This window comes from Lampetra planeri, chromosome 82, assembly GCF_965212315.1.
Source record: "Lampetra planeri chromosome 82, kcLamPlan1.2.h2, whole genome shotgun sequence".
Classification (NCBI taxonomy): domain Eukaryota; kingdom Metazoa; phylum Chordata; class Hyperoartia; order Petromyzontiformes; family Petromyzontidae; genus Lampetra; species Lampetra planeri.
In genome coordinates this window covers 1,171,426-1,188,687 of record NC_136186.1, presented here as the reverse complement: position 1 = coordinate 1,188,687, position 17,262 = coordinate 1,171,426, and the positions used below count along the sequence as shown (strand labels likewise).

Here is a 17,262-nt window from a genome sequence, read left to right as displayed (position 1 = left end):
GAATTTGAGTTACATGTAAATTATTGTGCAATGGATTTGTCTGTGTGCACCTATCCTGGCACGGGTAATATGGACTTTGTTATTATTAAATCGTTAAAGAGATTGTTTATTTGTGTGTCTGTTATGTTTGTGTCAGTTTACATATCTATGTTTGTAGCTGTCTGTGTTAATTCATGATGGGTGGTGGTGATGATGGGTGGTGATGATGATGGATGGTGATAATGATGGGTAGGTGGTGGTGGTTGATGACGGGTGACGATGGTTCATGATGGTGATGAATGTGATGGATGGTGATAATAATGGTTGGTGCTGATGATGATGGGTGGTGCTGATGATGGGTAAAGATGACGATCGGTGCTGATGATGATGGGTTATGATGATAATCTGTGGTGATGAGGGGTGCTGATGGTGATGGGTGCTGATGGTGATGGGTGTTGGTGATGATGGGTCATGGTGTTGATAGGTGGTTGATGATAATGGATGGGTGTTTATAATGGTGATGGATAGTGATTTTGATGGTTGGTGATGATGATGGCTGGAGAGTCAAAGTATTGAGTACTTCTGTTAACTCTTGAAGTCTTGGAATGTGCATGTTTGTGTCTCTGTTAGATCAATCAATGAGGTACAAGTTATTATTTGCGTGATTTCCAGTGCTCCAAGCTCGAGTGATGTTGTGAATGCTCTATAATGTGTTCGGAAAAAAACGTCTTCCTTTAAAGTTCTAGAAGTGTTCACTTATTTCAGGATGACAACAATTTTATATTTCGATAGATGCGATGCTTCGTCTGGTGGTTGTATCATCGGTACTGTTAAATGTGTGGTGTTTATGGTAGAAGGCGCCATGTGTTGTGATCTTCTCACAGCTACTTGCGTGTTGAAGTTCATTCTAAACTTCGTCACGTTAAAGTGGTGCCTTGTAGTCATATTGGATTACTTGTTGATGTGGTGTGATGCGCAGTGGTTGTGAGGTGGTCCAATTCCTGATTTTACTCTATTTGTTAAGTGGTCTTGCTGAGCTAAAGTTGGAGAATGACTGTGATCATAACTTTGCTCAATATAAAAAAAATAATTTTCCTCATTGTATAATAAAAAATTACTGCAGATTATAGGTTTCAGGATGTACGTGGATTTCAGGTTCGTTGTTCCTGTGTTTGATGCCTTTGACTTCAATCGATAAGGATGTCAATGGGGAATGATAAATCCACGTTTGCGTGTTTGATTTTGAGAAGATTTTAAACTATTACATTCATGAAAATAAAATAATTTGTCTCGTTCCTTAAGTGTTTGACCAAACGAATATTAATAAAGATTTCGATACGAGTTTTTACGTAAATATCTTTGCAGATTAATAAAAACCTGATTTGTTTTTAAAGATGACTGATCGTACGTTATTGCTACCATATCCATCCTGAAAAAAACACGGACGAGTAGACATGCACACACGAGTGTGCATCCAAGCACCACTATATATACAGCGGTGTGCATACACACATGAGTGTGCATATACAGGCGTGTACATACACACGCGAGTGTGCATGCACAGCAATATTAACGTTAATAATTGTTTTGCAGATGAAGAAAAATCGGATTTTTTAAGTTATCTGAGCGTTCCTTAACTGTACAATGCTTACAACAAACACCTGTACACACACACGAGTCAAAGACAAGTGTACATACACAGCAGTGTAAATACACACACGCTTACAAGCGATACCATTTCGATTTTCATTAAAAGTGTATGACAGCAATCGTAATAATTTTCGTGGATTAAATTAAACAAATAACCTTGATTGTTCTGACGTGCTCATCAACACAAGTACTTCAATATTTTTTTTTATAAAACAAAGTCAGTATAGTATACATTTGCACCTTAGTCCAAATCCAACTGGACATCACCATTTTGATACTTCAGACTGTATGTCGATGTTAAATCCTCTAAACTTGCATCATTTTAGAGGACATTGTCGGATGAATATTAGCAAATTAACACGAAGCACGGAATTATGCATGGAGATGAAAATCTTTATTTAAACGAAGCATACAATTATGCAGTGAGATATGCATATGTATTAAGGTTAAATTATAATGGAAAGATTAGCTAAGCTATGTTGCTATATATGCGGATTGTTAATGTAAAAAAATTAACAATTGAATGCAAAGTCCATGATAGGCCAAGACGAGAACAAAGGATTTGGATGCTAGAGGGGAGTTATAAGGGGCTTAAAATCAGACCTCAAGACCATTTCGAGAGGGATTTCACTGAGGATAGACGTTCGACTCCTCGCTCTGCAGATTACCCTGTGATCATAACTTTGCTCAAAAACAAAATCATTTCCCTCATTGTTTAATTAAAAAACTACTGCAGATGATCGGTTTCAGGATGTACATGGATTTCACGTTCGTTGTTCCTGTGTTTGATGGCTTTCACTTCAGGATGAATAACTTCAATCGATAAGGACGTCAATGGGGAATGATAAATCGACCTTTACTTGTTGATTTTGAGAATACTTTTTAACTATTAAATTCCTGAAAGTAAAATAATTTGTCTCGTTCCAAGATCTGAGTTTCAGCCATATTTGTTTAAATGGGGGTCTCAATTCTAGATTTGAAGCTTTCGTGACTGCAAGGATTCATACTCTTAGGTTTTTTCGAGAAAGTCACGTAGGTAAAAAAAAAAATAATAACAGTAAAATAAAAATCAGACGTTTCGGAGGCAACACAAGCTTCCGTCTTCAGGTGGAACCGTCACAGCACGCTTGCTGTATCAAGTAAAAGTCATTTACTTAATACAGCAAGCGTGACTTTACCGAAAAAAAACCTAAGAGTATGGGGGTCTCAAGTTTATGGAATTGATGATCTCAACATGCTTACAAAAATATGACGCGTAAAGTTTTACTGCCATGTGATGAATATTTCTCAATAGCAGGTCCTGTTCTGTGGTCAGAGGTAATTACAGGGACCTCAGAATTAGTTCTGTGAATCTTCATGTGCTTCGTTCTCCAATTCATTACTCGTCCTTTGAATGCATTTTCTGTTCTCCATAGACCGGGAGTCGTGGCGCCAGTCGACCACGTGGGGGGACATTATGGATGAAGTGGACCCTTTCCCAGGCCAAAGCTACGAGCATCGCTCCCCAAAGGTGGGTATGGGATCTATGGGGGTCAAACACACCACATTCACTCCACACTAGCACACCATTTCACCACACCATTGCACCAAAACATCACCACACCATATCTCCACGTCACCTTTCTCATCACACCACCACCAACTCAATAGACCATCATAGAGCCTCATAATGTGTCTATACCATCACAAGACACTATCTCTCCAGCACATTCCACAATTTCACCTCCATATCACAACACCATCTCCCGACACCATCACTCCATCTCTCCACCATCACGTCCTGCCATATCCCACGCGTGCAAGCACTTTAAGTTGCCATTTATTTTGCCAATGAAGACAGAATGATATCATGCAATCTCATGAATTCCGTCTGTGAGCTGATTGGAAGTTGCCATTCCAGTTGCCTACTATGGATGCTGCAGTAAAATTTGTCCAGATTATGGGCTTCCAGATCTTTACAATCGAACGTTGTGGAGATTTTTTTGCCCGTAATGATTGTTGCCAACAATGGCCATGAACTCGTCGCAGACTATCACAGCCTTAAGTACATTTATGGAACTTGTGAGAATATATGATGTAACATGTATTTTTGATAACATTAGGTGGTGTATATTCACGTGTTCTAGCATGTTTGCACGAGTAAATGTTCATGTTTGCATTCGTACATAGATGTGCGAGTATGCATTTTTGTTCGTGTACGTGCCCGTCCATGTTTGCGTGCCTGGGAGTATGAATTTTGTCCTGCGTGTGCATGTCTGAACGGTCCTGTGCTTTTCTTCGCGTGAACAGAGGAGCATTGGGGAGGTGAAGAACTTCAGCGGGGTGAAGCGTCTCCAGGAGAACAAGCATCTTGCGAAGGAGAAACGCACCATGGAAGAGGACCGCCTCATTGAGATGAAGCGCTTTGCCAGGGTGACGCGCATCCCAGAGGAGAAATGCCTTCGAGACAATCTCCTCAAGAACCGCCTCATGGAGAAGCGCTTCATGGAGGAAAAGCGCTTCATGGAGAAGCGCTCCATGGAGGAGAAGCGCTCCATGGAGGAGAAGCGCTTCATGGAGGAGAAGCGCTTCATGGAGGAGAAGCGCTTCATGGAGGAGAAGCGCTTCATGGAGGAAAAGCGCTTCATGGAGGAGAAGCGCTTCATGGAGGAGAAGCGCTTCATGGAGGAGAAGCGCTTCATGGAGGAGAAGCGCTTCATGGAGGAGAAGCGCTTCATGGAGGAGAAGCGCTTCATGGAGGAGAAGCGCTTCATGGAGGAGAAGCGCTTCATGGAGGAGAAGCGCTTCATGGAGAAGCGCTCCATGGAGGAGAAGCGCTTCATGGAGGAGAAGCGCTTCATGGAGGAGAAGCGCTTCATGGAGGAGAAGCGCTTCATGGAGAAGCGCTCCATGGAGGAGAAGCGCTTCATGGAGGAGAAGCGCTTCATGGCGGAGAAGCGCTTCATGGAGGAGAAGCGCTCCATGGAGGAGAAGCGCTCCATGGAGGAGAAGCGCTTCATGGAGGAGAAGCGCTTCATGGAGGAGAAGCGCTTCATGGAGGAGAAGCGCTTCATGGAGGAGAAGCGCTTCATGGAGGAGAAGCGCTCCATGGAGGAGAAGCGCTTCATGGAGGAGAAGCGCTTCATGGAGGAGAAGCGCTCCATGAAGGAGAAGCGCTCCATGGAGGAGAAGCGCTTCATGGAGGAGAAGCGCTTCATGGAGGAGAAGCGCTTCATGGAGAAGCGCTTCATGGAGGAGAAGCGCTTCATGGAGGAGAAGCGCTTCATGGAGGAGAAGCGCTTCATGGAGGAGAAGCGCTTCATGGAGGAGAAGCGCTCCATGGAGGAGAAGCGGCTCCGTGAGGTGAAGTGTCTCGAGGAGAAGCATATGGAGAAGCGTCTCTCCAGAGTGAAGTACCTCGCAGAAGTGAAGCGTCTCCAGGAGGAGAAGCACCTCAAGGAGAAGCGCTTTGCGGAGGAGCGCATCATGGAAGAGAAGCGCCCCATTGAAGTGAAGCGCCTCGCCAAGCTGAAGCACCTCGCGGAGCAGAAGTGCCTTAGAAACAAGATCCTCAATGACGTGAAACGCGTCATGGAAAAGCGCCTCCTTGAGGAAACGCGCTTCATGGAGGAAAAGCGCCTTCGTGAGGTGAAGCGTCTCGAGGAGAAGCATCTGGTGGAGAAGCGTCTCGCCATTGTGAAGTGTGTCGATGAAGAGAAGCGCCTCAGAAGCTAAGCGTGTCAACGAAGACAAGCGCCTCATGGAGGAGAAACGCCTCATAGAGGAGAAGCGGGTGGAGGAAGAGAAGTGCCTCAGAGGAGAAGTGTCTCAGAGGAGAGGCGGGTGTAGGAACACAATCGCCTCTTTGAGGTGAAGCGTCTCGTAGAGCTGAAGCATCTCGAGAAGAAGCATCTTGAGAGTCGCCTTTGCAAGGTGAAGCTTGTCGAGGAGAAACGTCTCATGCAGGAGAAGCGCCTCATTGAGGTGAAACTTCAGGAGAAGCACTTGATGGAGGAGAAGCGTCTAGTGGAGCAAAAGTGCCTCATGGAGGAAAAGCGCCTCGCCAAGATCGAGCAACACTGGCTCCAGACCGCTACCACCAGCAGCACCACCACCAACACCACCTCCGCCAACACCGCCAGCGCCACCACTCCTGTGCAGGGCCCGATTGCTCCGAGCTTTGGAGAAGAGGGCTTCCAAGAAGAGAAAGTAAACTCTGGAGCCGCTGAGCAACGGTAAACCACTCTGCATGTGTTTATTTTCATTTATTTATTATCATGCTTGTTTACGCAGGATGAGCCTCACTAAGTCTCAATACTTTTTTTCAGGAGGGTCCTGTCAAGTTTGCTCGCAGTTGGTAACAAAGTTGCTGCTGTTTGTGATCCAAATTGAGCGATTTGCATTGTGTGGGTTCAGTTACAGGGAGAAAGCTGCAGAATCCTCCCAGAACAGGGGGAAGCACATTCCACACAGATAACGTGGCCCAACGTGGAAATCAAACCCAGGTCCCTTCTGCTGCTGAGGCACAGGTGCTCCAGCCCTGCTGCACTCACAAAATATACAGACACTGCAAACCCCACGTGTACATTCCGCTATACTGTGGACAGATTTACTTTCCATAATTGGTTTCTGAGTGAGACCAGATAACGATGCGGCCATATTTCACCATTTAACCCTCCATCCACCGTGATAATTTCGCACTCTCATGCCTGTTTCCAGGCCAGCTGACAAGTTGCCTTGTAATGCACAGAGACAGCGACCACTGGGAGGGGTGTCCAATTTCAAATGGGTTGAGATGCGAGATGTGAGATGTGAGTGGCTCATCGCGCTCAATGCACTCTGAGATGCCTTCGACGTCAAGGGAGGCGGCTCTGTCGACCTCAAATCACTGTCGGATATTTGATAGAAATCGTGGATCGGTTGAAGCAGCCAAAGGGTCGCACACTCATCGCTCACCACTTACAGTTCAGATCTTGCTTCCTGCCCTGGTTATTACTGCCGCTGCATTGACCACAAAGATACACACCCATTCCATCACAGTGGACATTCATGATCTCCACCGATGTCATTTTTTATGTGTAGACCATTATGTCCAAGGGATCAATTAGAATACACGTAAAAATGTCACTAAAAATGATTCGGCTAAATTGACAAAGCAACGCCACCCACTACTGTGAAACCACAACAGTCTGTGTGAGACACAGCTGAACCTATCTCAAGGATAGCCTTGCCCCATGAGAATAACAGTGCCAATATGAAGCACACTCACTGGCCATGTCGTTATTGCTGTTCATATTAAGCTCGAATGAATCCGCCACACATTCCACCCCCGGACGTTGAGTAGATGGCGATGTCTGCCGTAGCAGGAAAGTGGAACGGTGTCGTGTTTGTCTCTTAACAGATCTGAGCTAAAGCAGCCCTCCTCCTCACTTCTCCAGGCCTTTGAAGCGAAGTCAGAGGTTGTGGAGAAGGAGACGAAGGAAGAGGTGAAGGAGATGAAGGAGGATGAAGTAGAGACGGAGGAGGAGAAATCAGAGGAAGAGAAGGCAAAGGAGGATGAGATTGTGATGGTGACAATGGAGGAGAGCACGGAGGGAGAGGATAAAGACAATACGGAGATGGAGAACAAGAAGACAACAAAGGATGAACAGATGGTCGTGGTGGAGGAGATGGAGACGATGGACAAAGGGGAAACAATGGTAGTGGCGGAGGAGGAAGAGAAGAGGGTGGAGGAGATGGTGGTGCAGGAGGGTGAGGAGGAGAAGATGGAGGAGGAAGAGATGGTGCTAGTGGAGGAGGAGATGGAGAAGACAGAGATGGCACAGGAAGAGGAGGTAGAGGAGAAGATGGTGGTAGAGGATGAAGAAGAGGGGATGGAAGAGGATGAGACAGAGGAGGAGAAGATGGAGGAGGTGCAGGTGGAGATGCACGAAAAGAAGAGGAAGCGAGGGGGCTTCGCTCGCATGGCGAGAGCGTTCAGCTCACTCCTCCGCCACATGCTACTTTGTGGAGGCAGGTCCACCGCCCAGTAGGGGTGGTGGCCGTGGATCGGTGCCAACCGTGACCGCTATCACCGCACTACCCACGGTGCCACTGGGACCACAGCTGGGGAATGAAACTGAGCAGCAGATGCCAGCACTGCAGCGGAGAATGACTGCTGCCAGGAGACCTCACATCACACACACATGGGGCTATTCCATTAGCATAGCCGGCCCCACACTGGGCCCCTTCCATGCTGGTTTTCATCCAGGCGGTCCTCATGCGATGACCTTGCCATGGTTTCCAGGACATGTAAGGGGCAGCTGACCCAGAATGAGACAGCTGCAGGGGTCTGGTGCAGACAATGAACAAAACCTGCACGTGACAAGTCTCAAGGCCACCCGGTTAAGAATTAGGATCAATATTTTGTTGCTGTTGTTACTATAAACTTCGTGAAATCAACTCATGAGGACACAACGTAACGTTGCATTGCTTGCGAGTGCTGCCTGGGTTGGTTAAATGTGCCTTGGCTCGTGTGTGCGGTGTCCCGGCTGTGTGTGCGGTGGGACAAGGATATAGATAAAAAGAGACGTTTTGGGAAATGGTTCTTCAGAGCACATTCAGGTGATTCGCCTTCACGACAAATCCACCCCTCATCTGCCCCACTGCTCCTTTGCTGCACTGCCTCATTGCTCCATTGCTCCTCTGCTCTATTGCCCCACGTCTCCACTGCGCTCTGCTCCACTGTGGATTAAAGAGAAAGGAAATGCAGGACTGTGCCACTGCTCCACAATCCCAATTGCTTTGGAACAATATTCAAAGAATGCTGCTGCTCACTAAACAGGTTGCTGCTTATGTCTTTAACGTGGGGGGTGTTTAGAGGTGGCCGATGGACCTTGTGGTCATAGCACTGAATTGGCACCACGGAGTACCTGGGATTGAATCCAGGCAGTCACCTGTGATCAAAGCAGATTCTCAAGTCTAGCGAGTCAATGGTCTCAGCCCGGTCATCATTTACTGCACAACATCAACTATCACATGGCTGCAATGTGGTTCTCCATGTACTTAGGATAAATTCCAGCTGTAAGAAGTAACAACATTGTTGTGACCAACGTTGCTCTTAAATAAAGAACAGGTGGAAAAATCCTGCCCTTTACAATGTGGACCAGACAGCACTTGAAGGGTACTCAGAGTTCAGTGTGCCATTCTCGAGCACAAGGCATCATCATCACCACCCATCAACATTGCCAGCCATCTCACAAACCCCACACTCACCATAATACTCACACACCCACACTCACCATAATACTCACACACCCACACACTCACCATAATACTCACACACCCACACACTCACCATAATACTCACACACCCACAAACTCACCATAATACACACCCACACACTCACCATGATACTCACACACCCACACACTCACCATGATACACACCCCTACCATCCTACTCTCACACACGTCATGAAAGTCACACACGCACCATTACTCACACACAAACCTACAAACTCACAACGACAACAGCCGTATTTGCAACTACATGATGGTGATATCACAACAACCCAGGTGCCATGGGTTGACTGCTGTGCCAGGCTAGGTGCAGGAGGAGGTCACGGGACAGAGCCAGGTGTCATGGGTTGACTGCTGTGCCAGGCTAGGTGCAGGAGGAGGTCATGGGACAGATACTGATGCTGTGGGTTGACTGCTATGCGACAATCCCACTTGGGCGACAGCCAAAGGTCGGAGTGCAGCCAGTAAACTCCTGAACCTGCACCACCTAGAGAGAAGGGGACATGGAGACATGGGAGAGAGAGGAAGGAGACACGGGGAGAGAGAGGAGGGAGACACGGGGAGAGAGAGGAGGGAGACACGGGGAGAGAGAGGAGGGAGACACGGGGAGAGAGAGGAGTGAGACACGGGGAGAGAGAGGAGGGAGACACGGGGAGAGAGAGGAGGGAGACACGGGGAGAGAGAGGATGGAAACACGGGGAGAGAGAGGAGTGAGACACGGGGAGAGAGAGGAGTGAGACACGGGGAGAGAGAGGAGGGAGACACGGGGAGAGAGAGGAGGGAGACACGGGGAGAGTGAGGAGGGAGACACGGGAGAGAGAGGAGGGAGACACGGGGAGAGAGAGGAGTGAGACACGGGGAGAGAGAGGAGTGAGACACGGGGAGAGAGAGGAGGGAGACACGGGGAGAGAGAGGAGGGAGACACGGGGAGAGAGAGGAGGGAGACACCGGGAGAGAGAGGAGGGAGACACGGGGAGAGAGAGGAGGGAGAGAGACACGGGGAGAGAGAGGAGTGAGACACGGGGAGAGAGAGGAGGGAGACACGGGGAGAGAGAGGAGGGAGACACGGGGAGAGAGAGGAGGGAGACACGGGGAGAGAGAGGAGTGAGACACGGGGAGAGAGAGGAGGGAGACACGGGGAGAGGAGGGAGTGAGACACGGGGAGAGAGAGGAGGGAGACACGGGGAGAGAGAGGAGGGAGACACGGGGAGAGAGAGGAGGGAGACACGGGGAGAGAGAGGAGGGAGACACGGGGAGAGAGAGGAGGGAGACACGAGGAGAGAGAGGAGGGAGACACGGGGAGAGAGAGGAGTGAGACAAAGCAGGCACCTGTGGGCCAGGCGCCTCCTTTGTCTCCCCCCCACCACCGCCACTGCTGATGTGTCCACACCGCGCTTGGTTCTCACATTCTTCTGGCTGAGTCGACGTAGAGGAGGCCCAGCCAGCGAGCCGCCACGAGCCACCGACGGTGGCCGTGAGAGGGAATCCAAATCAGCCTCTCGCCACCACAATGCACAGCGCCGCCTCCACTCGCCCCGGCCTCAACGGAAGTAGCAGCTGGGGGGGGTGAGGGGGGACATGGGGGGTGGCGCAGGGGGAGTTATGGGGTTGAGGGGTTATTCATAATAAAGGTTAATTTGGGTTAGTCTCCAACACACCGATGTGCTAAAGTAGAAACTAATTGGCACTTTTTGTTCACGTGACAAACTTTATTAATTGGCTGTGTCGGGTGGTGACGGGTTTTAAGATACATTTATATTTACACGATCTTACCGCAAAAAAAACCTTTATTATGGGATTGTAGAAAGTTAGGGGTTCAAAGGGTTAGGGGGTTGGATTTAGAGGCATAGGGGTTTAGAGGGTGAGGGGTTTAGAGGGTGAGGGGTATAGAGGCTTACGTGTTTATAGGGTTAGGGTTTTAGGAATATATGGGTCTGTGATTAACACTGAACCCTATGGGAGACCCAGTGATTAACACTGAACTCTATGGGAGACCCAGTGATTAACACTCAACCCTATGGGAGATCCAGTAATTAACACTGAACCCGATGGGAGACCCAGTGATTAACACTGAACCCTATGGGTGCCCCAGTGATTAACACTGAGCCCGATGGGAGACCCAGTGATTAACACTGAACCCGATGGGAGACCTAGTGATTAACACTGAATCCTATGGGAGCCCCAGTGATTAACATCGAAATCACGACGTTTCGGAAGCAACACAAGCTTCCGTCTTCAGGTGGCACAGCAAAATTACTGCTGTGACGGTGCCACCTGAAGACGGAAGCTTGTGTTGCCTCCGAAACGTCGTGGTTTAATTTATTTTTTATTTTATTTTGTAACCTACGTGACTTTAACGAAAAAACCAAAGAATATGGACCCTTGCAGTCACGAAAACTTAACAACGAACCCTATGGGAGCCCCAGTGAGTAACACTGAACCCTATGGGAGACCCAGTGATTAACACTGAACCCTATGGGAGACCCAGTGATTAACACTCAACCCTATGGAAGACCCAGTGAGTAACATTGAACTCTATGGGAGACCCAGTAATTAACACTGAACCCTATGGGAGCCCCAGTGATTACACTGAACCTTATGGGTGGCCCAGTGATTAACACTCAACCCTATGGGAGCCCCAGTGATTACACCGAACCCTGTGGGTGGCCCAGTGATTAACACTGAACCCGATGGGAGACCCAGTGATTAACACTGAACCCGATGAGAGCCCAAGTGAGTCACACTTAACTCTATGGGAGACCCATTGATTAACACTCAACCTTATGGGAGACCCAGTGAGCAACACTGAACCCTATGGGAGTCCCAATGATGAACACTGAACTCTAAAACCACCCACTCCCGAGTGTAAGCGGGTGAGTGAGTTTCTGATCGAGTGGCTGAGAAAGTGGGTGAGTAGGTGATTTATTCAATGAGTGGATGAGTGGGTGAATGAGTGGTGAGTGAGTAGCTGAGTGAGTTTCTGAGTGGGTTAGTGGGTGAGTGAGTGGAGGATGAGTGAGCGAGTGAGTCTCCGAGTGAATGGGTGAGTGATTGAATTAGATAATGATTGACCGAGTTGCTGAATGAGTGAGTGACTGAAGGAATGAGTGGGGAAACGAGTGAATTGGTGAGGGAGTGGGTGAGTAAATAAGAAAGTGAGCGAGAGAGTAGATGAGTGAGTTTTTGAGCGAGTGGGTCAGTGATTGTAGGAGTTTCTAAGTGAGTGAATGAGTGATTTTCTGAGTGCATGAGTGAGCGAGTTAGTGAGTAAGCGTGGCTGATTGAGTAAATCAGTAGATAGGTTAGTGAGTGAGTGCGGATGAGTAAAGGAGTTTTTGAGTAGGTGATTTGGTGGTTGACTGAATTTCTGAATCGGTTAGTGGGTTAGTGAGCTTCTTCGTGCATCTGTGAGTGAGTGAGTCTGTGAGCGAGTGAGTCTGAGTGAGTCTGTGAGTGAATGGTTAAATGAATGGGTGAGTGAGTCAGTGAGTGAATGCTTGGATGAGTGAGTTTCTGAGTCAGTCTGTGAGTGAGTAGATGAGTGGGTGAGCGAGTGGGTGAGCGAGTGGGTGAGCGAGTGGGTGAGCGAGTGGGTGAGCGAGTGGGTGAGCGAGTGGGTGAGCGAGTGGGTGAGCGAGTGGGTGAGCGAGTGGGTGAGCGAGTGGGTGAGCGAGTGGGTGAGCGAGTGGGTGAGCGAGTGGATGAGTGAATGGATGAGTGAGTGGATAAGCGAGTGAGTCCACGAGTGAGAAAGTTGTTGAATGAGTGGGTGAGCGAGTGGGTGAGTAAATGGGTGAGTGAGTGGAGGAGTGATATTCTGAGTTGGTGGTTGAGGGAGTGGGTTCTTAAGTGAGTAGAAGAGTGGATGAGTGAGTGGGTGAGTGAGTGATTGATCGATTGTGTGGGTGAGTGAGTAGGTAAGTGAGTTTCTGAATGAGTGGCTAATAGACTGGGCGAGTAGGTGAGTGAGTGGGTGAGAGAGAGTCTCCAAGTGAGTGGGTGAGTGAGTGGGTTGTTGAATGAGTGAATGGTTGAGTGAGTGGATGAGTGAATGAATGAAATTATTGAGTGGATGAGTTAATGGTTGCGAGTGAGTCGGTGGGTGGATGAATGAGTTTCGGAGTGAGTGGATGAGTGAGCGACTGAGTTTGTGAGTGAGTGAGTTGGTCAGTGAGTGGCTGAGCGAGTGGATGAGTAAGTAGGTCAGTGAATGGGTGCGGATAAGTGAGGTAGTTTTTAAGTAAGTGGGTCGGTGGTTGAGTGAGTTTCTGAATAAGTTAGTGGGTGAGAGCTTGAGTGAGTCTGTGAGTGATTGAGTCTGTGAGCGAGTGAGTCTATGAGTGAGTCTATCAGAGAGGGAGTCTGTGACCGAGTAAGTAAGTGGGTGAATCTGTGCACGCATGGGTAAGTGGGCGAGTGAGTGCACGAGTGAGTGGATTAATTATTTTGTGAGTCAGTTTCTGAGGTGTGAGTGGGTGAGTTTACGAGTGATTCTGTGAGTGGATGCACGAGTGGGTGAGCAAGTGGGTGGGTAAATGGGTGAGCAATTTCTTGAGTGAGTTTTTGAGTGAGCGGCTGAGTGAGTATGTGAGGGATTGGGTGAGCGCATAGGCCTGTGAGTCGTTGAGTGGGTGGGTGCACGAATGGATGAGTCTGTGTGAGTCTATGTGTCTTTGTGTAAGTATATTGTCCGTGTTTCGACGGGTCTTTGTTTGAGTTAATTGGTTTCTGTGTGAGTCAATGGGTCTATGCGAGTCTATGGATCTATGTGCGAGTCTTTGGGTCTCTGTGTGGTGCACATAGCCTGGCATGTGAGTGGGGGGTACCGTACCCCTGTGCGTATGTGTGGCGGGGGCACCGTAACCCCGTGTGTATGTGGGTGGGGTACCGTAACCCTGTCTGTGTGAGGGGATCTTCCCCCCCCCCCCCCCCCCCCCGGAGCAGAGGGAGGATCATGAAGGTGGACCCGGAAGCGCTCGGCTTGTGAGACAAACCATCCTCCTCCTGCTTCTTGTTGTTGTGCTGGGGGCGAGGGGTGTGGAGAGGGAGGAAGGGAGGAGGAAAAGAGGAAACTAAACTATTTACATTTTTCCAGGTAATGCCCACCGAGCTACACAGCTCTTCTTCAGAAGGGAAAATGCCACAAATGATAGGTCAACGAAGTGGCCTTTCATCGCGTCGACATTTATAGAAACAAAACACTCTGAACGCGACCACGGGGAGAGAGGGAGAGAGACACGCAAACTCTAAATATATAGCAGGTGCGAGGGTAGGGATCGAACCCACGACCTCCTTTATAACAGGCGAGGTAATTACGGGAGAAAGGAGAGAGATAGAGAGGCAGGGAAGGTGAGGGAGGTAGAGTGGGTGGGGGAGAGTGGGGGGAGACAGGGAGAGGGGGGAAGAGTGGGTAAAGGGAGGGGGGGAAATAAGTCAAGCTCAGTATTGCTTGCACTCACCATGATACAATCACCATCAAACTCACAGTCACATACCATCACTCACATACTCACCATGATACTCACACATCCACACACACTCACCCTCATAAACACACCCCTACCATCCAACTCACACAGACACGACATGATAGTCACACACTCAATCACCATTACTCACACACAAGCACACAAACTCACAATGACAATGGCCGCCATTCGCCACTACGTGGCGGTAATGTCATCACAACAAACCAGGTGCCATGGGTTGACTGCTGTGCCATACTAGGTGCAGGAGGTCATGGGACAGACCCAGGTGCCATGGGTTTACTGCTGTGCCAGGCTAGGTGCAGCAGGAGGTCACGGGACAGATCCGGGTGCCACAGGTTGACTGCTTTTCCAGGCTAGGTATAGGAGGAGGTCACGGGACAGATCCTGATACTATGGGTTGACTGCTGTTAGATAATCCCATTCGGGTGACAGCCAAGGTCAAAGGTCGGAGTGCAGCCAGTCAACTCCTGACCCCTGAACCTTCCAGAAAGAAGAGGGGGGATGGAGACACGGGGAGAGAGAGCAGAGGTAAGAGGAGTGTGTGTGGAGGAAGCGAGAGCTCCTATAAAGATGCAGCAGGTAAAGATGGCCCAGAATCAATGACGACTGCAAGGTATGCTGGGAGGCAAGGTCATGTGACCACAGGGGGCGGCAGTGCTGGCTGGAGCAATCGTTGTTGGAGCCGCATGGGCAGAGGACACGGAACGCATCCTTCATCCCAGCACCTGCACCAACCACAATCAACACCACAACTAAAACCAAAACAACCATAAAATAACCACAACGATAATCATACCTCCAATTAGCACGGTCGGCTGGGTAGGGTGCAATTGAAGTTCAAAATAATACAACTACCATAACAACCATCATAACCACCTACACCACAACTATGACCACTACAACCACAACCTACACAATTATAACAAATATAACCACAAACACACATATAACCACAACTTACACAACCACAATAATAACCACAACATAAACCACCACAACCAAAGTCACAACTACCATAACAACCAACATAACCACCTGTAACCTCCACCACAACCACCTATAAAACCAAAACTAAAGCCATGATCATAACCACAACCACCACCACCACAACCACCACCACCACAACCACCACCACCACAACCACCACCACCACAACCACCACCACCACAACCACCACCACCACCACCACCACAACCACCACCACCACCACAACCACCACCACCACCACAACCACCACCACCACAACCACCACCACAACCACCACCACAACCACCACCACAACCACCACCATAACCACCACCATAACCACCATAACCACCACCATAACCACCACCATAACCACCACCATAACCAAACAACAAAAACATTGACGCAGATACTACAATGCCACTGCATAAAGGGTCTTTATCCCTCTGTGGGTGAGTGGCTGAGTGGGTGGCTGAGTGGGTGGCTGAGTGGGTGGCTGAGTGACTGAGTGGGTGTGTGGGTGAGTGGGTGGGTGAGTGGCTGAGTGGGTGAGTGAGTGGCTGAGTGGCTGAGTGGGTGGGTGAGTGACTGAGTGGGTGAGTGAGTGGGTGGCTGAGTGGCTGAGTGAGTGACTGAGTGAGTGGCTGAGTGGGTGGCTGAGTGGGTGACTGAGTGAGTGGCTGAGTGGGTGAGTGAGTGGCTGAGTGGGTGGGCGAGTGACTGAGTGAGTGGCCGAGTGGCTGAGTGTGAAATGGACTCGAACCTGCACCTCTGCATTGCAAGCCCAGTGAGCTCACGCCCCGCGTGTGTATCGGGGTAAAGTGTGGGCACGCCCAGCGTGGAAGAGTAGACCAAACACTCCACATCGCGGCCTCTAGTCGAGGCCATTTCTGCCACGACAACAAATCCGCCCCTCCAGAGACACAAACAACTAAATGTAACTCTTACCATCAGCCACAATCTGGCAGTGCCTCTCATCATCATCAGCAGCAGCAGGGGCCGTGAACGCAGCAGGCGCCTCCTCTGCCCACCCCACCACTGCCGCTGCTGCTGCGTCCACAGCGTGCAAGGTGCTCGCCTTGTTCGGGCTGAGTCGACGTAGAGGAGGCCCAGCCAGCGAGCCGCCGCTTCAGAAGCTCGCGAGCCACCGACGGTGGCCGCGAGCGGGAATCCAAATCGTCCGCTCGCCACCCACAATGCACAGCGCCGCCTCCACTCGCCCCGGCCTCAGCGGAAGTAGCAGCGGGGGGAGGGGCGGGGCGAGGGGGGTGAAGGGGCGGGGGCGAGGGGTTGGGCATGGGGGGGAGGAGCTCCAGTGGGGGGGAGGGGCTCCGGTGGGGGGGAGGAGCTCCGGTGGGGGGAGGGACTCCGTTGGGGGGGAGGGGCTCCGGTGGGGGGGAGGAGCTCCGGCGGGGGGGAGGGGCTCAGGTCTGCGACGTCACGGTGGGCGTGGTCACTTGGTACCGCCCCCTCGTGTCTCCCTCAGGCAGTTTGTCCGTTAGAGAGTCGGGGGGAGCATCTGGCGAAGGTGAGAAATGGTGTGAGTCTGTGTGTGTGTAAGTATGTGTGTGTGTGAGTCTGTGTGTGTGAGTCTGTGTGTGTGTAAGTATGTGTGTGTGAGTCTGTGTGTGTGTGAGTCTGTGTGTGTGTGAGTCTGTGTGTGTGTAAACACAAAGACGGCCGGGCGTGGTGCTGGCCACCCACCCCCTCGTGTGCCGTTCTGCCCTTCATAGGTGCTGCTGGCTAACAGCACTTGCCCCAGCAGTCTATTTCAGCTATAAGGGGGATCTTTATCTTTGTTGTTAGTGGTGGTGGTGCTGATGATGTTGATGGTGGTGGTATTGGTGGTGTTGGTGGTGTTGATGGTGGTGGTCTTGGTGGTGTTGTTTGTGATGGTGGTGTTGTTGATGGTTGTGGT

At 49.8% G+C, this 17,262-nt stretch overlaps 1 long non-coding RNA gene across 2 annotated transcripts; it reads right to left on the bottom strand.

Annotated features, from left to right (window-relative positions):
* Positions 1-5,839: 5,839 nt before the first annotated feature.
* LOC144738371 (uncharacterized) lies at positions 5,840-16,554 on the bottom strand. Of its 2 annotated transcripts, none has more exons than XR_013589242.1 (4): positions 16,293-16,554; positions 13,778-13,911; positions 10,219-10,446; positions 5,840-9,376 (listed from the first exon to the last, which is right to left on the bottom strand). It is a non-coding gene; the product is annotated as an uncharacterized LOC144738371 (long non-coding RNA). The 2 variants fall into 2 exon arrangements; XR_013589243.1 differs by having other exon boundaries at positions 10,296-10,446.
* Between the last annotated feature and the right edge of the window lie 708 nt (positions 16,555-17,262).